The sequence below is a fragment of the Myotis yumanensis genome, unplaced genomic scaffold, assembly GCF_028538775.1.
Source record: "Myotis yumanensis isolate MYYU_CA2020_CCGP unplaced genomic scaffold, mMyoYum1.0.hap1 SCAF_2, whole genome shotgun sequence".
NCBI classification, from domain to species: Eukaryota; Metazoa; Chordata; class Mammalia; order Chiroptera; family Vespertilionidae; genus Myotis; species Myotis yumanensis.
This window is the reverse complement of record NW_027223753.1, coordinates 207943623-207964900: the sequence shown is the minus strand read 5'-3', so window position 1 is coordinate 207964900 and position 21278 is coordinate 207943623. Positions and strand designations below refer to the sequence as shown.

General features: G+C 42.9%; 1 protein-coding gene across 14 annotated transcripts in view; it reads left to right on the top strand.

Annotated features, from left to right (window-relative positions):
* The window catches only part of PCBP3 (poly(rC) binding protein 3), a 210778-nt gene that overhangs the window by 76912 nt on the left and 112588 nt on the right, over positions 1-21278 (top strand). For 3 of the 14 annotated variants that reach the window (XM_070407043.1, XM_070407041.1, XM_070407040.1), the window contains one exon: positions 18134-18216. The exons of the other annotated variants lie outside the window; for them this stretch is intronic. The gene's annotated coding sequence lies outside the window, so the exon portion shown is untranslated. The remainder of the gene's footprint in view (positions 1-18133; positions 18217-21278) is intronic. 14 annotated transcript variants of the gene reach the window in all.

Below are 21278 nucleotides of genomic sequence, written 5' to 3'. Positions count from 1 at the left end.
ATTTGTGGGTTTTTCAAATTCCATATGAATTTTAGGATCAGCTTGCCCATTTATATTTAAAAATGGCAGGTAGACATTTGACAGTGGATTGCCTTGAGTCTGTAGATAAATTTGGGGAATATTGCCCTGTTAAAAATACGAAGTCTTTCAGTCCAGGAACATAGGATGTCTTTATATTTAGTTAGATCTTCAATCATTTCTTTTATGATATTTTATTTTCAAAGTACAAGTCTTGCATTTTTGTTAAACTCATTTTTAAGTATTTTATTTTTCATGCTATTATAAATGTAATTGCTTTCTTAATGTCATTTTTAATTTTTGCTATTATATATAAACATAACTGATTTTTGTATATTGATCTTGCATCTTTCAACCTTCCTGTTGTTGTTTTTTTATAGATTTTAACCCATATGCTCTTTATTTCTTTTATTTTCTTTATTGCATTTATTTAGGATCTCCAGTATGATGCTGATTAGAGATGGTAGAATGGGCATGCTTCCCTTGTTTCTGATTCTGGAGGGAAAGCATTCAGTTTCTCACCATTAAATACAATGATAGCTATGGGTTTTTCATTGATGCCTTTTATCAGGTTAAGCATTTCGCTGAGAATTTTTATTATGAAATCTTTCTGAATTTTGTCTAATTCTAAATTTATTGAAATAATGGTTTTTTGTTTTTAGTTTATAAAAATGGTAAATTACATTGGTTAATTTTCCACTGTTAAACTAACATTACTGGGTTAAATCCTTCTTAGTTATGATGTATTATATAAAAGGGATTTTGTTAGGGATTTTGATATGGATATTCATGAGGGATTTGGGTCTGTAGTTTTCTTTCCTTGAAATGGCTTATGTGGTTTTGCTGTTAAGGTAATTTTGACCTCATAAAATGAATGGGGAAGTATTCCCTCCTTGTTCAGTTTCAGGAGGAGTTTGTATAGAATTGGTATTTGTCTCTCTTAATTGTTTATTAGAAATTTCCATTAAAGCCAGTTAGTATGGAGTTTTCTTTGTTGAACAGTTTTAAACTGTGAATTCAATTTCTTTAATTGCTATAATACTCCTTACTTATTTGTATAGATTCAAGTTTCTGCTTGATACCATAATCCTACTACTGGAGTAGCTTTCTTTAATATTTTATATGATTTATTTTCTCAGATATTACTTCTACATTTTCTTCTCCAAAACTCAATTGCATTACGTTGGACTTTCTTACTTTACACTTCTTGTCACTTAACTTCTTTCCCATATTCACCATCCTTCTAAGGTGTTTTTTTTTGTTTTGTTTTTTTTTTTTGGTACAATTACAGCAATTATTCACAGTGCGGCACAGAGAGACAAAGCAACATTAACAATGAAAGAGAGAATAAGAAACTTGGAGAGAGATTGAAAAGGCATAACGGAATTCACTGGTGTTTTGGAAGAAGAAGTGAAAGGACTAGGGTAGCAGTAATATTTGAAGAGATAATGGCTAACAGTTTTCCAGAATTTATAAAGGCACTATTGTAGTTTCAAAACCCTAACAAATACCAAGCAAGTGAAATGAAGAGAAATTTGTCTATGTTCAGACATATTATAATGAACCTTTGGAATACTAAAGGCAAATAAAAGATCTTCACAGAAAGAAAAAAACAATGTTCAATGTAGGAACATTAAGGCCATCAGATGTCTTTTAACTGCACCAATGGAAACAGGAAGATGGGTAGATCTTCCATGTGGTGGGACAAGAGAAATCACCCAGCATTCTATACTTCAGGAATAGGTCTTTCAGGAACATGGACAAAATAAACACATTTCACATAAATAAAAATTTAGATAATTTGATAGCTATAGGTCTTTATTAAAAGCATTTCTAAGGGATCTATTTCAGGAGAAAAGAAAGTTGTTGCATATGGAAGTTCAGAGATTTAAGAAGAAATTAAAAGCAGAGAAAGTTTTATGCATGTGAGTTAGTCCAAACATACAATTAATGTTTAAAGCAATAAGGCAATGTCTTCCAGGATTTACAACAAACAGAACTAAAATAGGGGAGGGAGTAAAGTCACAGGGTTTTAAGATCCTGGTGTTGCTTGGATGGGTAAGGATATCAGACTTTGATAAGTTAGGTTTTCATGTGATCATGTTTAGGGTAGAAATAAAAGAAAATATAAAACAGTGGAGGGAAAAAATCTAAGAGTGCAAGTAAGGAGACTTACAAGAAACATAGAAATATAAGAAAATAGAAAATGCAACATAAAATGGTACATAAATCCAGATATATCAGAAATTGTATAAATATTAATGGGTTTACATACATTAAAAAGTTCCATGGAAAGAATTTTCGCTCAGAACTCCACTGCCTCGATGTTCAGTGTTGTCATGCTGAAGTTTTAGAGTTCTCTTTTTATCCTTGGATTTCATAAATTTAATCAGAATATTGTTTATTGGGTTCTCTGTGTTTATTCCTTCTGGAACTTAAAGACTGCTTCTTGGTATCTTTCATACGTTCTCTCTCTCTCTCTCTTTTCACTCTGCATTCTAGAAAGTTCCTTGGCTTCATCTTCTGACTTTCCACTTTGCTCTTAAGCTGTGTCATTTGCCTGTATAGTCACATATTAGGTTCTTATTTTGATGATATTTTCCCTCTTGAGGTGTCTATTTATTTCTCTCTCAAGTGTGGAATGCCACCCTCACTACCTTGAACATACACATTATCATTATTGTTGGATTTACAATTTCTCAGTTAACCATTCATATTTTGAGTTTGTTGTGTCTCTTTGATCACATCAGTTTTCTTCAAATATTGTTTCTTTATTGGCAGAGGAGGTTTGCATTTTGAGAATGCCTGTCTCTGGTGACTGGTAGAAAGTGGAGGGGCATGTGGCCAGGCAAGAGTGTGCTGGATAGCTCCTCTTGTGGGGATGTGTGCCAGCTGTGCCTCCAGAGTTGCAGTGGCTGCCAAGGAGCTATCCTGCCTCTCTCCCCTGTCAGCTTTCACTGGAGCAGACATGCAGCCCAGTAAGGAAGTTACTGCACATGGAGCACCCCCTGCTGTTGGTTTGGGCAGCAGCTCCCTGCTCAGCTCACAGGATCTGATTTCTCTCTAGTTGCTTCCCCACGAAACTCCCTGACTTCCTGACACAGGCTTGTACTGTAGTATTCTTTACAATTCTTTCTCCATGGATCCCACCCCATCGGCTCTTTCTATATTGTGTTTCATTGCTGGTTACCAAATCAACCCACAACGAGTGGCTTAAAACAACACCTATGCATTATCTCACAGTTTTTGTGGATCAGGAATTTAGCAGTGACTTATCTGGGTGGGGGTCTCTCATGAGGTGGCAGATGTTGGTCAGAGCTGCATCACCTGAAGGTTGACTCGGGCTGGAGGATCTGCTTCCAAGTTGGCTTCCTGTGTAGTTTTGGGCAGGAGACCTAGTTTCCTATCTTTAGGCCTGCCCCCGGGGCTACTTTAGTGTCCTTATGGCATGGCAGCTCATTTCTCTTGAAGCTGGTGGTGTAAGAGAGGGAGTAAGGAGGAATCGCATGTTTGTTATGTTCTAATCCTGGATGTCGGCACACTGTATTCTTTTTTTGTTGTTAATCCTCACCTGAGGATATTTTTTCCATTGATTTTTAGAAAGAGTGGAAGGGAGGGGGAGAGATAGAGAAAGAGAAACATCGATGTAAGAGAGACAGATCAATTAGTTGCCTCCTGCACATGCCTGAACCAGGGCTGGGGATTGAGCCTGCAACTGAGGTATGTGCCCTTGACCGGAATTGAACCCAAGACCATTCAGTCTGAGGGCTGATGTTCTATCCACTAAGACACGCTGGTGAGGACAGCACACTATATTCTTTGCAAGTGTGTTACCAAGTACAGTCCATTCTTAGGGGCGGGGAGATGTATTCTCATCATAGAATTATAGGAAATAAGGAATATCATAGAATCTGTGGACATCATGAAAACTCACTCTCACTGAGGAATTCCTCCAGTGGTCTCCTGGTCTGATGTGAAAAAGTGGCCCTGGAGATCTGTCTCCACATCATCTTTGTAAATCAGACCAGTTGTAGACCTTCCAAGTGGTAGCATGAGACTGAGCTTTTCCATGTCTTATAACTTTTGTGATTATTCTCATCATTTTTTTCTTTTGTTAAGGGCTTTTGTCAAGGTAATTTAATTTTAAAAGCATTATGTATCTAACTTCTTTAATGCTTGCTTTCTTGCTTATTTATTGAGTTTGACACACCTTGCTTAGGAGCTTGGCAAGTTTAGAATCACCAAATTAGGTCACTCTTGGGCAGACAGTGCTACAGCAGGTTCTAAATCTGCCCTTCCTCTAACCTGCTGCTTCACTGGCAAAACAATACAGGTAACAAGGGCATTTCTAGTATTGGGGGCATATTTTGCAGAGCTGAGGTTTTGGAGTTTGAGTCATTGAGTGAAATCACATTCCCCATTTCTGCCTTAGATGACAGTTGGATTGTAATTTTTCCACATTCATTGAGCTCTTGCTGTACTCTGGTCATGTACCAGGCCTTGTGTGGGCTCTGGACACAAGGTTTCCTGATACAGGCTCAGGGTTGATGGCACTTTATTATTAGCACTGTAACAACTGTGATGCATGTGGGAAAGCCATGAGAGAGTGCTGTCTGGTCGTGGGTTTGTTCCTGTTTTCCTTTCATTTTTGGTCTTCTCTCCTTTCTTCCCCTAAACTCTCTCTGCATAGAATATTTGAAAAACGAATGGGTAGCAGGTGGCAGAATTAACTGCAGGGAATCTGTTTGGTTGAATGCCTGTCAGAGAAAAGGAATAGAAGGAAGGAAGGGCATTCCTAGATATGAAGGAGGTGACAGTGGTTGGGCTTCAGCCATCTTCATCTTAGGTGTATTCATGGCACAGAAGCAGAGGGTTGTGGGAGTGGTAGTCCCACTGCCCACTGCACAGTTTCCTGCATGGCAACCCCAGCAGTCCTGTCAGCCCCAGGTGGAATGTGATTTGTTTTACACATACTGCTCTGCAAGCATGGGACACATCTTTCAAACACAACTATCTTTTCTTATCCCCCCGTGGCTTCTTATAGGACACTCACTCTTTCCTCCCCTGTTTATCATGCTCTGGAAGCCTTAGTCACTGGCTCATTTTGATCTGGCTCCACCTTGCTCAGATTTGCTCACTAATAGTTAAGCTTGATTTTATTTGTATCAAACAACCAGTTAGTTTAGCTTCTAACCATATAATGTGTGTAATACTTACTATACATGGCTTTCATTATTGAAATAATGGCAAAAAATAGCTTTATTATTAGGAATGTGAAAATCTAGCTTATAAGTCTCCTCAACCATCTTTTCTTATTGAAATAATTGTTTCTGAAATACAGAGTTTCACAAGTGCATTGGGCTATAGCAAAACCAGCTGGCTGTCTACTGGCTTCCTCTGGTGTGGAGTACTGTGGTGGTTCTGACCCTGTTTCTGCTTGTTTCAATTCACCTCACTGCTTTATGAAGCCCCTGCAGAAACACAGCTGTGGGGGAGGTAGGTTGGCCACCAGGCAGCTTCTACTGGACACAGATGTAGACCTGGATGTGACCCAGCAGACAGGAGCCCTGAGAGAGTTTTCTGGGAGGGGGCAGCCAGATATGATTAGTGCAGGTGGGGGACACATGGAGTCAGCCAACTCAAGGGTGTTTTCTTGCTTTTAATTTAAATAGTCACAGAACCTAAAAGTGAGGTTTAAAATGTTCCTTTCTGTGTGCTGCATTCTGGTGAGGGAAAGAATGGTGTCATCGTTCTCTTTGCTAAGTGGTAATTACAAGTGTGGAAACAGATGTGAGCTTTCTGGGAGCTGAGAGGGCCATGCCTGAAATGCAACCATCTAGGAAGGGAGAAGTTGTGGTGAGTTTGGCCCCTTTGACTGGAACAGGGGGTGGGGGTGCAGCAAGGGCTTGGAGCTGAAGGGGAAGGGTCGGTGGTAGAGGCCCAGGGTGGGCCAGTCAGAGCATCTGCTCACTGCTCTTGGTACAGCCTGGCATGCCCAGAGTACGTCCTTCTCAAACATGGCATGTACCCGATAGAGGAGGAGCCAGTAGCAAAGCCCAGTCCAGGGAGCTGCAGGGACATGCTCCCTGAGGAGGCCAATGACTGGGGCTAGTTCAGGGCCTTTCTCCTACTTTTACACCTGCCTTGCTACTTGAGAGGCCTTGAGATCCCTTTCAGGGGAGACCTGCTCTGGAGGGCTGCAGCCTCTCTAGCTTGGGTTTGGGGAGAAGCCAGAGGTGCCCATACCCTCTCCAGGCATTTTTCCTGCTCTGGCTCACACTGAGTTCACTGTGGTCTGGGTAAGGCCCGCCTTGCTGTGAATGGGAACTGGTTTGAATGGGGTCCTGCACTGACCACATGTGACTGGAAGCAACTTGTGTAGTCTTTCCAAGCCAAGGGTCTCATTTGCCAGGGGACCGTGAGAAATAATTAGGCAGCACAGGTGTCTGGCTCAGAACCTGGCCCACAAGGTGCCTTCAGTGCAGCTCCTTCCACCCTGCCCAGGGCTACTGTCATCATAGGAACAGCTACCAAACAGAATATGTGGGTCTCTCTTGAGCCTTGTCTGGCCTGACTTGGTTCAAGGAGAGCGACCCTGTACGTAGGGTGGGGGCCGGGGGGGGGGGGGGCGGGGCGGGCACCTCTCCTGGTGCTCTTTTTACCCCAGCTCCATGCATGCCTTCTTCTGGAAACATTTAGTGTTCTATGGGCCTGCCTGTATGCCCTGGGGCTGTGAGACTGGCCCAGGTTTTGGCACTCTGTCCAGGTTGCTGGTTGAGATGAATGGTGAGAATATCCAAGACACTGCTGAGTGGGTGAGTGCAGTTGCTGTTAGTTCCTTTCTAGTTAGTGGTTAACCTTGGGCCAATCCCCTCAGTTTGAATCCTAGCTTACTCACGTGTTTCCTGGTGACCTTGACCCATGGGCATCCTGCCAGTGCCCAGAGTTATGTTACAGAAAGGGAGACATGATCACATCTCCTTTAGGGGTTAGTATGAGGGTCCTGAGAGCAGCTACTTACACAGCCAGAACACCTCTTGCCATCTTGTAGGGTTCTTTTTAAAAAAAAGGTAAGAAAAACATTTTGTGTTAATATTTTATGTGCATTTAGTGAGCTGATGAGCATTGGAGATTTTAAAAAGTTTCCAAATGCCAACTAGAAAGAACTGTGCGTACTTGACACAAATGTGTGTGGAGATCCTTGTGTGTTCCTTGCCTGCACATGCAAGCACACACATATGCTCTTCTAATAGGTGTCCCCAACCCTGATCCAGAATGGCCCTGGCCTTAGAGAGAATCTCTGGAAGCAGCCTGCACCTAATTGGCCTGGGGAACTATCTTAATTATCTTTAAGGCAAAGTCTGATGCCAACTTATTTTGCTTGGGTCTGGGTTAGTGCACAACTGGCTCTATCCCTGGAGCAGACCTTACTATTCCATACAATGTCATGCAGTGCTGGGTCTACCCTCATTTCTTTTTTTAAAATATATTTTATGATTTTTTACAGAAAGGAAGGGAAAGGGATAGAGAGTCAGAAACATCGATGAGAGAGAAACATCGATTAACTGCCTCCTGCACACCCCCTACTGGGGATGTGCCCGCAACCAAGGTACATGCCCTTGACCGGAATCGAACCTGGGACCCTTCAGTCTGCAGGCCAATGCTCTATCCACTCAGCCAAACTGGTTAGGGCGGTCTACCATCATTTCTAAGTTGTGGAACTAGAGGCAATGGTCCTTTGGGGATGGTGAGAGGTGGGCTTCATACTCTAAGTCAGTGATGGCGAACCTTTTGAGGTCGGCGTGTCAGCATTTTGAAAAACCCTAACTTAACTCTGGTGCCGTGTCACATATAGAAATTTTTTGATATTTGCAAACATAGTAAAACAAAGACTTATATTTTTGATATTTATTTTATATATTTAAATGCCATTTAACAAAGAAAAATCAACCAAAAAAATGAGTTCGCGTGTCACCTCTGACACGGGTGTCATTGGCTCACCATCACTGCTCTAAGTAGACAGAGCAGTGTAAGCCAATGACCATGTGGGCTGGGTGACTTCACACTGTGGTGACTGCTCCAGAGTTACTGGGATGCTGTTGTGGGTAAAGGTGGTAGGGAAGCCAGGCTGGGGCTCATGAAACCCTTCTAACATCAGTCCACATTCTCAGACCAGGGTGGGCTTTGATTGGTATAAAGCAAGGATTGACATGACCAGATTTTTTGTTTTAGAAAAATTATGTTCCTAAAATGAAGAAGTGGGTAGAAACAACAGCATAAAATATAAAGCTAGCACAAATAAATAGGGAGAAATACTCAGGTTAAGCCTGAGTCAGCAACTGAACTAAAGAGTTGTGACTGCTGTCCTGCTAGCAGCTGGCGTAGCCTGTCAGACCCTGGAGATGTCAATGAGGTGCTGGGCTCCTGGACAGTTTCCTGATGTGGTTCTTTGATTGTTTGCTGTCCCAGGGCTGTCTTGGAGCTTCCACTTTTAGACTGGTCACCTAGGACTCCCTCCCTTCTGGCCCAGGCACAACTTCAGCCCTGCATTGTGGGGGCTTCCATGGGGACCACCGACCTTCTCCAAAGTTACTGGGGATGATGTTTGTTCCTGTGGCTCATCATGGAACCAGTTTTCTCCTCCTTCTCAGAAACCATTTGCTATGGAACGAATTATGTCCCTAAATTCACACATGGAAGTCCTCCCTACATCCCCCCAATATGACTGAATTTGGAGATAGGGTCTTTAAAGAGATAAATAAGGTTAAATGAGATTCTAAGAGTGGGGCTCTAATCCAAAAGGACTGCAGCCTTATAAGAAGAGCAAGAGACACCAAAGTGCTCTCTCCCCTCCATGTGAGAACTCTGTGAGAAGGCGGCCATTTGCAAGCCAGGAGGAGACCCCCTCACCAGGAACTGACCATGCCCACACTCTGATCTTGGTCTTCCAGTCTCCAGAACAGTGAGAAATAAATATCTGCCATTCACGCCTCCCTGTCTGTGGCATTATGTATGGTGTCTGAGCTGCCCAAGACAATGGTGGCTACATTTTTATGTACCCAGTGGCTACATTTTTAGGAGAGCAATCTGTGGTTGACCTGTCTGAGGGCAGGCCCCAGCAGATATAAACAGATGTCATGGTAACTTGTTGGTCATTGTAAAGGCAGGACAATTATGTGGTTGCCCGGGCTCTCTTCAACCTGAGAGTCTGCTCACCCCTTTGGGCCTCATGGCTATTAACTTGTGGGTTATTGACGGCTGGCTCTTTGGGGTTCTTTTCAGCAAATGAGAATACCAACACATAATTAACAAGAAAAAGAAGACTATTACTACTATGTGTCAATGGAAAAAATGATATGTATATGTACATCAAAATATGCACAAACACACACACATTCATTATCATCTGTCATCCAGATACACACACAAACACACACATACACACACACACACACACACACACACAATGCTCACTTTTGTTCCTAACAGCAACTCTGAGGTAGCCACTTTTTTATAGTTTTTTTAATTGAAGTGTAATTCACATTACATAAAATTAACCATTTAAAAATGTACAGTTCAGTGGCATTGAGTACTATCACAATGTTGTACCATCACCACATCTATCTAGTTCTGAAACATCATCATAATCCCAAAATAAAACCTCTTATCTATTAAACCTCATACCACCCTTGCCCCCCCAGCCCTGGCCACACCAATCTACATTCTGCTTCTGAATTTGCCTGTTTTCCATGTGGCACACAAACAGAATTATACAGTATGTGGCCTTTGGTGTCTGGCTTATTTCACTTAGCATGTTTTTGGGGCTTTTCCATATTGTAGCATGTAAAAATTTCATTTTTATGGTTGAATAATATTCCATTGTATGGAGACACCACAATTTGTTTATTCATTCGTTAATAGACATTAGGATTTCCCCCCACTTTCTGGCATTGTGGATAATGCTTCCATGAATATTCTTGTACAAGTTTTATTTGAACATCTGTTTTCACTTATTTTGGGCATATCCCTAGGAGTGGAACAGTTGGGTTACGTGGTAATTATATGTTTAACTTATTGACAATCCACCAGACTCTTTGAATAGCAGCTGCACCATTTTACCTTCCCAAGATGGCACTCTTCTATTCCCAGTTTTAATAAATGAAGGTTCTGATATGTGGGGAGGTGGAGGGACATGCACAAGATACGTGAGACAGCCCTCTGGTAACAGAAGCAGGTCTGTGTTGGCCCCTTCCTTGGGTGTCTGCCACCAGGCTCTTTGCTCCCTGGCATGCATGCTGGTCCCTGGCTGGGTACCCCCTAACTGGAGGAATGAGATGGGGCAATGATGGGCTCAGAGAGGCAGGGTGTCCATGCTGGGCCTTTCCCAGAGCAGGAGAGGGAAGAGTCCTCTGAGAGATGAACAATGTGAAGGAGGACACAGAGTCCTAGGGAGTTTAATGAGTTCTGGGGATTTTGTTAGATTGTTTGATAAGGTGCTTGTAGTTTTCAGTCCCCGCTCCTACCCAGGTTGGCCAAAGCCACTGCCAGTGCCCTTGCTTGGCAGGATGTGTCAACTTCTGTCTTCAGACTGCTCTCTGACACTCACCCTGGTGGAATTGTCTTCTAACTTCTTTAAGGGGAGACACCTGGGCCATGGGGCCACCCTCTGTGTGTTGGCCCTGGTAGAGGCCGAGCCCTTTTATGAGCTGTTGCTGTCTTTCCCCTCAGAGGCATCCTCATGCTTCCCAGCAACAACCCTTCAACAAGATGAAGATTTCTGCCATTGGAGATGCTTACTTTTAGATATGGTGTTACTTGGCTTTGCTTTTACTGACAGTAAATTGCTGAAGGCATTTCAATTACACAGTGAAAAATCATTAGCAGAATTCTGGTTACTTAGCATCAGACTGTGGGACTTAATCGTGGTTTCTTATGTGTGGTAAAACGAATATATCTGAAGGGAGACTTATTCAGATTTCCCAGTATGTCATTATCACATTCTTGTGTGATAGTTTCCTGGTAATTCTGGATTTAGTATATCAACATGACTTTTCTTTATAAATTGTGTAGATTTAAGTTTACTTAGCAAAGGAAACATTGAAGACCACTCAAAATACTCCTGTTTAATATGTTCATTGCATGAGAAACGGATAGTTTTACCTCCTGGAAACTTTCATTCCATTGCCCAGAGGACAGAAGCAGGTGGAAGTCACTGATGTGAACCCAGCCACCCATCACTCCCTGCTCCATCGTTTCCTCCTCTCCACCACTGCTGCCCTCTGACTCAGGTGTGAGAACATGTACCACTACACCAGTGGTTCTCAACCTTCCTAATGCCGCGACCCTTTAATACAGTTCCTCATGTTGTGGTGACACCCAACCATAAAATTATTTTCGTTGCTACTTCATAACTATAATTTTGCTACTGTTATGAATCGTAATGTAAATATCTGATATGCAGGATGTATTTTCATTGTTACAAATTGAACATAATTAAAGCATAGTGATTAGTCACAAAAACAATATGTAATTATATATGTGTTTTCCGATGGTCTTAGGCGACCCCTGTGAAAGGGTCATTCGACTCCCAAAGGGTCGCGACCCACAGGTTGAGAACCGCTGCACTACACTGTCCTGTGTGAGTACAGATTTGCAAAAGGCAGCAGCAGCAGTGGGCTGTTCTAGAAAACAGGCCTCTGCTTGCCTCTCAAGTTCAGGGGACTTGTCACCAGTAGCAACATTCCAGGTTTTGGATGACATCACCACAGGCCCAAGGGTGCCTGGACTGACTTGTGCAGTCTCCTGCCTTCCTTCTTTCATCCTCACTAGTTCCTTGAGTTCACTCACTGGCTGTGACCCGGTTGAGTTTCAGGGAACATGAGGTGCTGGGACTACCAGTGCCTCTGGGGCCTTTTTCCACAGTGTTCTCCTGCATTTCTTCTGTGGTTTGAATCCAGTGGAAGTGTTTCCACCATTGAGAGAGTACTCTAAGAAAGACCTGCTCCTCAGGAGATGGGAGGGAGATGGCCCTCCCAACCTTGGGCTGGAGTCCAGGTGACAGTATGCTCTCTGTTAGAAGATGTGGGTGTGCCTGCAGGCTCAAACTGCCCTCAAAGGGCCTGTTGAGAGCACAACTCCCTGTGTGAACTGAGGGCTGGCATGGATCTCCAGGGAGTACCTCACTCCCATCCTTGCAGCTGCCTCCCAAGGCATCTATGCATTCCCATCAATAGAGAGGGAAATGGCATTGGGCTAATTTCAGTAACTTCTCTAAAATGCTAGAAAATACTAGTGCCCAATTGGAATGTAGGTTGGCCTGGCTCTGTGTCACCCCTGATCACAAGTTCTTTAGGTCCCAAAGTCCTACATTTCTTTTATAGTTTGTCTAGACTTTACTTTGTCTAAAGCTGTTTTAAATTCTAACATAACTTTGTTTTGTGATATTATTTCTCTTTCTTTAAGATGGCCAGTTTAGTTTTTTAATCTCTTGTTTTCTGAGTTTTTGTTTTCTTTCTCCTCTGAAAGCACATGGCAGGCTGCTGACTGAAACCACTCATGTTTCTTTTTGTATATATTTCGGAAAATATGTTCTTCTATCTCCTGCTGTGTTTTTGTGTCTTCTTTATGTGGCAGGATGTTTTCATGACTTCTCTGTTTCTTTGCTCCTCCCTGAAAGAGAAGCCGATTGGTCCTACCTGGGCCCTGAAGTGTGTAGACATACACTGCAAGGCCTTATTTCTCTTAGGGCCTTAGACTTTGAGCTGGGTGAGAGATAGCTCACTTGGGCCAGGCCTCATGCCACTTTAGAAACCAGCAGCTCAGGTAGGGTGTTGAGAAGAGGCTGCATAACCTCTGGTTCTTACATGGCATCCCATTTGGCTGGGACCAGTGTCCCCCACCTCTCCCTCCAGGGCCTTTCTGGAAGGTCTTCGAAGGGTCTTCAAGGCTCCCAGTCATCCATGCTGTCACATTGGAGCTTGCAGAAAGGCTTCCACATTTGTGGCCATAACTGGTTTGTTTTTCTGATTTCTTTGCAGGACTCATTGGCAGTTTGGGAGATGGAGAGGGAAATGCATGTGCTTGGGCCATCAGCCTTTTTTCTACCAGCCCTCCCGTCCTACCTCACAGTGCTTGCGCTTTCCCCCTCCCTCAGCCAGGAGTCTACCTCACTGTCCTCAACAGAATTGCACCTTCCTCACTACACTGCTGTTCTTGTTGTCTTGAATCAGGCTTTGGATTTTGTAACATTAAGCTTTTCCTGTGCTCATGTCCATTAGATGATATGTCTTGAGGTCAGGACGATGGGCTACCAAAAATTCCACACAGGGTCCCATAGGTATGACATGTTGAGTGAATTCATTGAAATTTGGTGAGTATTCAATAAACACTTAGAGGTTTTGGTTGATTGCAAACTTAATTAACAGTGTAGTGTGATGGTTGTCTAAAAAGTAAATTTCAGTTTTGAGCACATTCTGAGCAGCATATTGTCCTGAATAAGGGGTGGGAGAATGACACTGGAAGAGTGTGCCCATAATAACAACAATTATTAGTGTATCATCTACCCACTTTAGCCGGGCTAAGAGCAGAGCAATAAGAATTGGGAAAGCCCAGCACACCAGGTCCTATGAAACATTATTGTCCAGTTTACAAGCTCTTAGGTGGCTCTGCAGAGTGTGTGGATGGGTAGGTGGGTGGGGAAGGGGAGGCAGGACCAAGAGCAGGGCAGACAGCAGGGCTGTATGCAGTCTAACTGGAATCCATGGTAGAACTAAGGGATCTAGAGTGAATTATAATCTATAAAATGAAACATATATACATATTATTGAAAAATATAGGATCTAAAATGAATAATTCACTGGACAGAAGACTGGACACAACAGAAAGCAGGCTGAGTGAGTGGGCAGCAGTTCAATGCAGTGTATCTGTACTGAAGCACAAGAGAAAAGAATAGAGAATACAAAATAGAAAGTGAGCGGCTTGTGGACAGTCAAAAGGTCTACTGTAATGGAATGAGTGTCTGGGAGTGGGGAGGCACATTCAGAAATATTTGAATAGATAAAGGCCATAGATCTTTCCAAAGCATTGAAAGATGCCCATGCTGTCTTTCCATGCTAGATTCTATCCATGCTGGATTAATGAAACAGACTACACTTACATGCATAAGTCAAAAAGCAAGGAAACGAACAAGAAATACACTTCTCACATCTAGGCACATCATTATTGACACTAGAGACAAAGGCAATCTGAAAAGCAACCAGATTTCAAGGTGGCTGAGCCACAGTCTGCATCTGGCACGTGTCTCATGGCCATGCCTTTCCGAGTGGAGCCCCTGCTCCCCTGCTCATCTGCTTTGCTAGCTCATCTGTTCTGTTTTTTTTTTCATAGTTTGTACTTAGACCAGCAAAATACAGACATAGTGATTACTAAGGCAACCACTTTTCTCCACAATTGCTTTTCAAAACTATACCAAATTTTAGAGGACCATCTTCCCCCTCTTCCATACAATAACCTTTTTACCCCCCCCGAAATTAAATAAATTATATGGAGTGATATTATAGCCTTATGGTTATAAAAAGGGACATATACCAATTTCTTGATATAACCTTTCCCACCAAAAGAATATAGAACGAATGTCATTGTATACAGTGTTTGGATGAACACCAAACAGGTTCATGTGTGCATCTTGTGAAAGATACCACAAGGGTTGCAGCTCCCGTCACACTTTGTTCTATTGTGAATCTGTTTCCATGTGCCATCATCTTGTCATAATGATGTCATGCTGTGCTGCAACTCAGTAAATGCACTCAGTACAAAATAACCAGGAACCTTAAAAAGGCATATAAATTGGTGAAGAAAATAGTGCAGAAATAAGAATGTGCCATTCAAATAATGACTCTCTTGCACCATTCTCCTCTAGCCAGACCTCTGATAAGTCCCATCTTCCTCTTCTGAGGTGTACTGTCCCACTTTCCTTATATTGCATTTTGTGCAAATGCAAATAGTGTTTATTTGCTTTTAAATTATTTATTACTTACAAGTTTGCCTTTACTGTGTTTTTTTTTTAAAATAAAGTAGTTTTATTTCATATTCACCAGACAAGTTACCAAATATATTGGGGGGGGGGGGGCTGCTGCTGCTGCTTTTCATATTCTTTTTTTAAAATATATTTTTATTGATTTCAGAGAAGAAGGGAGAGGGACACAGAGATAGAAACATCAATGATGAGACAGAATCATTGATTTGCTGTCTCCTGCACGCCCCACACTGGGGATCGAGCCCACAACCCAGGCATGTGCTCTGACTGGTAATTGAACGGTGACCTCCTCGTTCATAGGTCGATGCTCAACCACTGAACCACTCCTGGCTGCTTTCACTGTGTAATTGGTATATATTCTACCTGTGAAAATTGTTTGATTATCTTTGGTTGGGATTGAACACATCATAATTTTCCATTACAATAAGTGGATACATTGTTCTCCTGTAGAGTAGAAGGTTTTTCAGAACAAAATAATAGCCAAAGTGACGGGAAGGTATTTAAGAGTTCCCATTACTCCTTGTCCTTGCCAGCACTTGGCAAGGAATTGCCAGACTGTTATATTTTAGGAAGTCTAGTGGGTGTGTATTTACATCTATTTTTGTTTTAAATTTGCATATCTTTGATTACTAATGAGACTTGAGTACCTTTTCATTTGCTTATTGGCCATTTGGATCTCTTATGAAGTGCTTTTTTTCAGTTTTACCCATTTTTCTATTTATGTCTACCGGCCCCAGATGTTTTCACAGTGATTTTCATGCTAGATAAAAGTGTAGCAAAGTATACAAAATCTTTAGGGAAGAAAAAATTTTCTCAATAATATATTTTCAGACATGTGAGGACTTAGGGAAAAGTGTTGCTCACACGCCCTTGCTGAAAGACCTCCTTGAAGATGGGACCAGATTCTATTGAAGGCCATGGAGTAAGGGGGTAAAAGGTGACAGAAAGCCTGGTGGAGACCCCATGTGTATGATGTACAGGGAGTATGGATGTCCATGTTGAAGACCTCACAAGAAACAGCAGTGGCATACATGGCAGTGATGGAAGAGGATGGTGAGGGGTGAGAGACAGAGGGGACCAAGGGTACAATCCATTTGCTTCATGCTGTTTCAGACCAATTGACCAATGCAGAAGGCATTTAAGAACATCACATAGAGATTATCAGTGAAAGGACCAAAAATAGCTAATAAGGACTCACACTGGGCAGTCAGAAGGGAGTAATGTGGTAATTCCTGCGCCATTCGTGGTGAGTCATCAGTTATTCTGCTTTGTGGACAAAGGCCATGAGCAGGCTTTCACACATACAAGGTCCAGATGTTCAGCGAACATAAACAAGAGCTTAAATTCTTGAACAGGTAAACTGATGAGGTAACATTTCACCTCTCAATTTGTTAGAGATCAGAATGTGAACAGTCAATCATGTAGGCAGTGAGTGGCTAGAGAGATAGCACTCTTGAATTTGATAGGGTATAATTTGCAGAGACCTACATGGAGAAGATTTTGGTTAACTTCTCTGAAATTAAAAATGTGCAGTATTTTACTTCTTATGCTGAGGTACCTCTAAATGTGCTTATTCAAGAAAATACCAAGATTTATGAAGGTACTGTGCCAGGTGTAGAGTAGGCATGTGTGCGTTTTTACCCCCACCCCCACGCAGAAAGAACATCCTGGATGGACCCACAGAGATGGTAACAGTAACTGTGAGCTCAGCAAAGTAGGAGTCTGACTTTGCTTTGTTTATTTATATTTTTACTCTATATTTAAATATCTATCGTTTTGAAGAGTTATGAAAACCACCTAATACTAGGAAGAATTTTTATTGTTAATATTGTTAAAAGAATTTATGTGTATTGCCAAGCTTATCCAGACTCATGGCTTGTTACTGTTATTTAATCACTGAGAAATTCACCCACCACTTTGGGAGCATGCAGAGCAGAGAATGTTCTGGCATATTACTGCTCCTACATAGAAGGGACACAGAATAACAGTCATTAAAATGCTGTAAATAGGAACGTGTCCTGAATTTACCCTCACCCTTGGAAGGAATTATCTGTCCTGCTCCTTGCACAGGAGCATGCCCCAGAGGCTAGAGTGCACCAATGGAGCGATGGAGCAGGATCTTCCTTCCTTACAACCCTGACAACTATGTTCCCTCTCTGAGCATTATGCCTCCTCTGTAAAAGTGGTGATAATTATACCTGCTTCCTAATCTGGCAAATATTAGGTGTAAGAGAATAATAATGAAAGTGCTTATAAATAATAAAGTGCTCAAGAATTGTTAGTTTCTCCCTCTTTTAGGGATTTGGCATGTCTTTTATAATCCAGTGCCTACTTCTGGAATATAATTCTTTAGGTATGGGTAAGATATTGACTATATCGTGATATTTCATCTCAGTTTTTTTGGAAGTGTGTTCTTGCCACCCAAATTCATCAAGGAGCCTTCTGAGACCCAGGCCACTCCCCAGGAGGGTTGGGGTTGGTGGCACTGGGTTACTGCACATGGAATCTCAGGGAAGACCTCCCAAGTGGGTGACAGGCAGGGCCTCCTCCTTAGTCACTTTGCTGCATTGAAGTAGACAGTGGTACTTGGCTGGGGTCCACAGCACTCTGGCACCTCTGAATTCTTCCAAATGTGTTGCCAGATTTTTAAAAATGCATTTCTGCTGTAACCGAGGATGCATCCTGTTCCAAGTGTGTTGTAAGTCAGAAGCCACACTGAGCAGTTGAAACTTTGAGGTGCAGCTCAGGTATACTGGCTACAAGGAAAGGATAAAGGTCTTTTGAGTAGATCAGAGCAGAGGCAGAGGGGGTACCTTGGGATACAATGGGAGCACCCACATAGGTATGGACAGGAGCATACAATCGGGTACACACCAGGGAGCAGCACCGTGACCTATGGAACTGTGTCTGACAACTGCTGATGGCCACAAATCAAATTTCAACTATACCAGGTGTTCTGTGAACCCCCAAAATGTGAGAATGATAAGGAATTGGGGCCGAGTGGGATTTTGAGGTGTACCATAACATTGGCCTTGCTGAGTTCATCAGGTAACATGACACTTTTCCCTTGCTTTTTGGTAGATGGACAGTGTCCTCACCCTCGGGGGAAGCAGGTGGGCTGGCAGGACAGGCGTCCACAGGCCGGGAGAAGGAGACGCTCCCAGGTACTCTCATCTACCCCGCTGGTGACCTGCCTGCCTGGCCCCATCCTATTGCAGACAATGACTCACCTGTGACCCTTGCTTTTCCTGGTCTGCTTTGTCCACCTGTGCCCTGCCTGCACCCAACCTCAGTGCCTGTTGGTTGACCCACCTCAGCCCAGATCTTGACCCTCCCTTCTCCCACCCTTACTGAGGGCCTGGTCCTCACTTCTGGTTGCTCCCTTAGCTTGACCACTTCTTTTGAAGTTCTTAACCCTGAATTGCACCCTGGCTCCCATTAACCTCCTGACAGGGTGAATGTCACCTGCTGGTATTCATTCCTTTTGGATGCAGACCTGCTTCTCAGCTGTTCATTTCCTTTAACAGGGTCATTGGTAGTGAAATCAGAAAGAACGTCCTGTTCCTTCAGTGATGCAACCTGGAGTGTGTGGTGATGTTACTCTTCATTTGTACAGAATGTTAATGCTTTCACTGGCCACAGGTCATTCTCTTCAGGTTAGAAACATAGTGAAGGTAATGAGACACTTCAGAATCAGAATTGATTTTAGGAGTAATTCTAATGAAGCTGGGAAAATTGAATTGTGACCTCACATTCAACAGGTTCCCTCAGCAGACAGATCAAGCATGCTTTGTTCCAGGTCTTGGTTCTAGGCTGGGTCAGGTTCATCAGCAAACACACCGACAGGCCCTGCCCCCAGAGACTGTCTTCAAAGGTAGACTGAACACCTGAGAAAGAAGGTGATAAGGTCCATTGATAAAGGAAAAGGATGAGCAGGAGTAAGGGAGTGTGTGTGGGTATGTGTATGTGTCTGCATGTATGTGTGCACATGCATGCTTGCGATTGGGGGTTGGTGATCAACAGGACTTTCAGGGTTGGCCTCGCTGAGAAGGTGAGGGCATAACTAATGGAGGGAGAATAGCATTCCAGGCAGAGGAATAGCCAATGTGAGGCCTCAGTGTGAGGATGGTTAGAAAACAGCCAGGGGCCAGTGTAGTGTGTTGGTGAGCAAGGGGGAGAGGTGCGCATGGGTCGTTGTGGCCTGTGAGAGCTCAAATTCTACCACATTTGTAGAGCCAGCCCATAATTCCCAAGATGAAAAAGGCCTTTCCCACCTCTGAATTACCATAGCAAACTAGCCAAGTTGCTTCTCGGATACCTCTACTTGTGAAAGGGGTAATCCAGCAAAATGTGCTAGAGCTCAACAGGGTCCAGCTTAAACAGCAATGCATGATAACAGACAGCCCCACAGCAGGCCAGGTACTGTGTCAAGCACTTTATACATGCTAACTCTTCAAATGACCAGTTGCTGTTATTACCTAAAATGATATCCGGATAGGTGAAGCAACTTGCCTTGAGTAATGGCTACCTACAAGGCTAGTGGTGCAGAGTCAGGAAGCACAGACAGTCAGGCCACAGGGCCAGGGGCAGTGGCCACACAGCCTCTACACAAAGCCTTGTGGGGCTCAGCCCCAGTCACTCTCCCGTCTGCCTCTTATCTCTCTGCACAGAGCAGGGGCTGTTTTCCAATCTCTTCCCTGTGTTTTAAAGGAGCACAAGATGGCCCCTAATTCCCATCCCCAGATACCCTTGGCTGACTACTCATTAAGTCTCATGTTCATCTTCAATCAATCCAGGCATCTGGCAATAAGCAACCTACGAGCACTTGCTCTTGTAGTGGTTGTTCGGAAAAAAATCTAAATACTCTCTCTGAAAGTTGAGGACAGGATGTAGATTAACAATTGAGAAAAAGAGAGGGGGTGGGGAGAGAAATAAAAACCAGATTGCCTTGGTTCAATCTACTTTAACAGAAACCCCACAGAGGAGAGCATGCATGAATCAGCAGCAATGATAGTCAGTTAAACAAGGATGGCTATTTTCTATTGATATAAAGATCATGTTTCCACAGACAAGCAAGCATTAAAATATTCATGGACAGATGGATTAGAAATAAACAGGAAAATGAACATAGCATTGCTAGCATAACATCCCATTGTATTTCTAACAATGTAACATGATTGTCAAAGTGTGCAAGTGTGTTGTCCCGAGTTCAACTAGTGTCACCTCATATGTCCTTTTTTCTTCTGTGATGTATGACAGTTTGAATGATTATTCCCCACCTCACTCCCCCTCTGCCAATGAAACTACATGCAGCACAACGATGGCTCCAGGTGGTGGAGTGACCCTCCAGCACCTCCGACCCTAAGAGGTCACGTGACTTGTTTGGAATGGTGGGACCTTAATAAACAAAAGAGGCAGGACACAGGCCCTAAGAGTTCCTTCCCAGGCAGCTTGCCCTTTGTGCTTGTGTGACCCTCCCGGAGAGAAGTATGCCCGCCCCCCCTTTAGCCCAGGCCCAGAATGAATGCAGAGCAGACCTGAACTGAGGGGCAAGTCTGGGTGCTGCGTGGCTAGCAGAGCATGCAAGTTCAAATATCATGCCATTTCACTAAGAAATTCTCCAGTGTGCATTTAATCTAGGAATATTTCTCATAGCCATTATGCAGAAATCAAGAAAATTTCTTTAATGTCACCTAACAGTCTATATTCAAATTTCCAATAGTCTCTAAGATGTCTTTTTATAATTGCTCTATTCAATAATAATCTAAATCAGGTTGACAGAACGACTTATGATATATTTTATTCTGTGGCTGCCTCTTCTCTTTTTATAAGCTTTTTATTTACTGAACATACAAGCCATTTTAGAATCTTCTAAATTCTACATCTGGCTGAGAGCCTGTTCATGATATCTTGACGTGTCCTCTGACCTTGAATTTCTGTAAACTAGCAGTTAGCTTTAGAGGTTTGCTTCAGACTCAGGTTCAGTTCCTCCTTCATGCTGGGCTGTGACCTTCCCATGGGGTCAAAGCACAAGGCAGAACAGAACCTGCGTCGGCCCCTCTCTTGATGTTGTGGTTGGCAGCAGGTCTAGTGATCTCTCTGAAACAATAATCTTCTATAAGTAGAAACTTTACCTTGTCCATGGTCTGAAATATAGTCTCCATAGCAAAAGACAAATGCGTGCTGGATTCTTTCATTTTCATTTACTGATGATTAAAACACTGAG